Genomic DNA, 4,923 nt, shown 5'->3' on the forward strand with positions numbered 1-4,923 from the left:
ACAGGAGGGAAAAGTGGATGCAAAATGGCGCCATTCTGATTCAGCAGCATTTTACAACCACTTTGCACTGCACAGAATGAAGGACAATGGCAAATCAGACACTATTATTATTTGCAGATAGATGGGTGGAGATGGAATGCTGCCCCCGCTACACCTCTGCCTCCACTGACATCTCTGGCTTTCTTTTTTTGACTCTGGTCACCCCCAGTTCCACTAATGAAGACTCTGTATTTGACATCGGTGTGACCTGAAATACTCTGTCCAGTTCTGGTGCCCACAATTCAAGAAGGATGTTGATAAATTGGAGAGAGTCCAGAGAAGAGCCATGAGAACAGTTAGAGGATTAGAAAACATGCCTTGGGGCAGTGGTTCTCAAAGTGTCATTTGGCGACTACTATCTGTCCGCAACTGTCTTGCAGGTGGGCCGTGGGCTCAGGACTCAGGCCTCCCCCTCCCTGGTTTGGGGAACCTGTTCTGGTGCTCTGGTCCCCTCTCCCCTCATGAGGATAAAGCGCCAGTGCCAGCTTCCTGCTGCAGGGGTGGGGAAGGCTCATGGACTGGATACAGCTTGCAGGGTAAGGAAGCAGCTCCAGCTGGGAGAATGGCAGCACAGGAAATGGCTTGCCAGGTCAGACTAGATCATGACAATGGGCTCTTCTGACCTTAGACTCAGTGGGTTTAATTGCAGCGTAGCTACAGCCTATGAGTCTATGAACCTTTTATTTGAAAAACTGTGTTGTTGCTTCTCTTGCCAGTCTCTGACTCAGCAGCAACTGGACTTATTTCTGGGAACAGAGGAGTTTTTCCAGTAATAGAGCTTGAGGTTGTCACATAACCTAAGGGCGTTAGTGAACCATCCAGCTCCCATGGAATTTCAACAGAATTTGGACATGTAACAATAGAGCTTGGAGTCAGATATACACTCATTTGCCTTTTCTCTTCTCAGACAATCAACATTCATTCCACTTGAACAGTGCTGTCCTGGTAAACACCAAATAAACTCTACACCTTTTAGAACTTATGTCTCAAAGTGATTGTTTTGACTGACACAGTGAAAAGCCAGGCCAGTTCAGGAGCTTCAAAATACCAGCTTTAGGATACCAGAACATTATATGAAAAACTGGGACTGTCTTATTAAAGTAAAGGTGTGGGAGCTCATGATCCCTCTCTTTATTGCAGCCCAAGGAAGGTAAAAGTAGCATTCCATATTGTACCTAGTGCAAACAATCCCACAGGTCGCCTCTGTCAGGCACCTCTTTTAGTGTGCTCCCTCCTCCCACTGTCAGTCATCAGTCTCCGCAACCCACTTTACCCTGCTGTGGGCGGCGGGGTAGGAGGACTTGGGCCCGCCCACTATCCCGAATCCTGGCCCAGGGCCCTAAGGCAGGGAGATCTCTCCCTGATCAGCAGATGGGGGAGTAACCCCGAAACTTACCCACCCTTGGGTTCCACAGCCCAGCCCTGGGCCCCTTCCTTCCTCTGGTCCACTGACTCTTTACCCCCTAGGGTGCCATGCACCCCGGCCCTGGCACCCCCTCCAGCGCTCCCCGGTCCCGGGCGCTTACCAGTCCGCCCGCTTCCCCACTCTCCCAGCCGCCGTGGAGGCTTGTCTCCTTCCCTTCTGCAGTCCTGAAGGTTTTTTTAAACATCCCTCCACTCCGGTGGTTGACATCATCAGCCGGCACCTCCTCCTTGGTGCGTCTGGCACTTACGGAGCCAGCACCGGTGTCTACCACAGCCCTCACTGCCCCTCCATGTGGTCTCAGCATGTCTTCCCCAGGCGCTACTCGGCCAAGGGGCCCTCCGGTCTGGGGCCTTTCTCGCTCCCCTCCAGGGTGGGGTTTCCTCACCCCGTCACACCTAGTTTTGTATGGGCCTGTGGGTGGGGAGGGCATGAGAATTATTTCATTCCTTTAAAAGCCTTTGGAAAGCCCTGGAGTCTCCACAACTATCCCATCTTCGTTTTTACCCCTATATGGACCAAACCAGCCTTCCATTCAAGGAGTGCTGGATGTAGTTCTCTTTTGAATGGGTGAAGACATTCCTGATCTACCCTGTGTGGTATTTAGAGAACACCACAAGAACCTCTCTTTCCAAGGGGATGAAGGTGCTTCCCATGCATTTTCCTGCTCGGGTGCAAGGGACTAAACATAAACCTTATATTCAGATCCTGTGTATATTCTGCATGTAAATATTTTACTTCACAGGAGTGTAGCTTTATCTATCTATCTATCTATCTATCTATCTATCTATCTATCTATCTATCTATCTATCTATCTATCTATCTATCTATCTATCTATCTATCTATCTATCTATCTATCTATGCATTTGGAATGGCTGCCATATGAAGAGAGAATAAAAAGACTGTGATTTTTCAGTTGAGAAAAGAGGAGACTAAAGGGGGTTATGAGAGAGGTCTATAAAGTCATGACTGATGTGGAGTAAGTTATTTACTTGTTCCCATACCATAAGAACTAGGGGTCGCCAAATAAAATTAATAGGTAAGGGTATGTCTACACTACAAAGTTAGTTTGAACTAACTTAGTTCGAATTAGTTAATTCGAACTAAGCTAATTCGAACTAACGCGTCTAGAACTAAAAACTAGTTTGAATTAGCGTTTTTCTAATTCGAACTAGCATGTCCACATTGAGTGGACCCTGAACAGGGCTTAAGGATGGCCGGAAGCAGTGCCGGCAGGGCATCAGAGGAGGACTTAGAGCGTGGAGATGCTGTCTCAGGCTAGCCGAGGGCTGCACTTAAAGGGACCCGACTCCCACCCCGGACAGACAGTTCTCAGGGGTGCCCCGCTTGAAAACCAGTCCTGGCTTGGAGTGCCCAGAGTGCCCACACTGGGCACATCACAGCACTCGGCCATCAGCCCGGCTGCACTTGCCGCAGGCTGCCATCTGGGGAGAGGGGGCAATTGGGGGGCTGCAGGAGAGCTTCCACCCCCAGAAGCCCACAGAGCCAGCCCAGTCCTCCCCATCGGGGGCTCGTACCCCATTCCTTCCTCACCTCCTTCCACTTACCCTTCCCTAGCCCTTTTTCTTGATGTACAAAATAAAGGACAATTGTGTTCAAAAATGGAATCTGTCTTTATTGAACAAAACTGGGGGAGACTGGGAAAAGGAGGTTGGAGAGGGGAAGAGAAAGGCTGGGAGAGGGGAGGGCAACTAAAATGATCAGGGGTTGGGAACAGGTCCCATATGAAGGAAGAGAGGCTAAAGAGACTGGGACTTTTCAGCTTAGAAAAGAGGAGACGGAAGGGGGACAGGATAGAGGTCTCTAAAAGCAGGAGTTGGGTGGAGACGGTGCATACAGAAAAGTTCTTCATTAGTTCCCATAAAGAAGGACTAGAGGACACCAAAGGAATGGAATGGGTAGCAGGCTTCAAACTAGTAACAGAAAGTTGTTCTTCACAAAGCAAAGAGTCAACCTGTGGAACTCCTTGCTGCAGGAGGCTGTGAAGGCTAGAACTAGAACAGAGTTTAAAGGGAAGTTAGATCAAGTCATGGAGGTTGGGTCCATGGAGTCCTATTAGCCGGAGGGTAGGAGTGGTGTCCCTGGCCAAAGTTTGTGGAAGGCTGGAGAGGGATGGCACGAGACAAATGGCTTGGTCACTGTCTTCGGTCCATCCCCTCCAGGGTCCCTAGGGTTGGCCGCTGTTGGCAGACAGGCTACTGGGCTAGATGGACCTTTGGTCTGACCCAGTACGGCCATTGTAAGCTCAGGGCTCAGGGTCGGGGGTCTCAGTGGACCCCCTTGATTTTCATGCACACCTGCTCCTGGGTGGCCAGGCTGGCAGCTCTCCTGCCCTAGACGGCCACTTTCCTGTGCCTAGTGCGCAGATCATGGACAAGGTCCACGATGTCTGCACTAGCCCAGGAAGGTGCCCGCCTCTTGCGGTCCTGGGCAAGCTCCTGGGAACCGCCAGCCTGGTCCCGGGAAGAGGGGGTGGGCTGGGGGACATCGGGTGGGTGGCTCTGTGCCGTGCCAGGTGCAGGGTCTGCTGGCTGGGTGCTGGCAGGCTTGAACCTAGCACGGGCACTATAGCCAGCCCGTGCCCCTTTAAGAGGTCCGGGGCCGGGAGGGGGGCAATAGAGTTTCCCTGGTGTTGGCCAGAGTGGCCACCAGGGAAACCTGGGGAGGGCTAGCCTCCCACTAGTTCGAATTAAGGGGCTACACACCCCTTAATTCGAACTAGTAAGTTTGAACTAGGCTTAATCCTCGTAAAATGAGGTTTTCCTAGTTCGAACTAAGCGCTCCGCTAGTTCGATTTAAATTCGAACTAGCGGAGCGCTAGTGTAGCGCCTATGAATGTTAGTTCGAACTAACGTCCGTTAGTTTGAACTAACATTGTAGTGTAGACATACCCTGACAGGTTTAAAACAAACAAAAGGAAGTACTTCTTCATGCAACGGACAGTCAACCTGTAGAATTCCTTTCCAGAAGATGTTGTGAAGGCGAGGACTTTAACAGGGTTCAAAACAGAGCTAGCTAAATTCATGGAGGATAGGTCCATTGATGGCTATTAACCAGGATGGGTAGCAATGGTGTCCCTAGCTGGGAATGGGTGACAAGGCAGGGATCACTTGATAATTACGTGTTCTGTTCATTCCCTCTGGGAGCACCTAAATTTGGCCACTGTCAGAAGACAGGATACTGGGCTACATGGACTTTTGTTCCAACCAAGTATGGCCATTCTTAGGTTCTTTTGTTCTTATTTCCCACAGCAAAGGGGAAGATATACTGAGTTAAATAATAGTACGCAATAGACCTGTTTCTTATATAACCATCCCATTCTGGCCTCATCTCATTGCAAGCACAGTTGCTGCTTCTAAACATTCATATTTGAAGATGCCAACATGTCACTTGCCCACTTCCAGCTACAAAATGTTAAACCCACAGCCACTTGTCAAAA

This window comes from Pelodiscus sinensis, chromosome 1, assembly GCF_052426305.1.
Source record: "Pelodiscus sinensis isolate ZL-2025 chromosome 1, ASM5242630v1, whole genome shotgun sequence".
NCBI classification, from domain to species: domain Eukaryota; kingdom Metazoa; phylum Chordata; order Testudines; family Trionychidae; genus Pelodiscus; species Pelodiscus sinensis.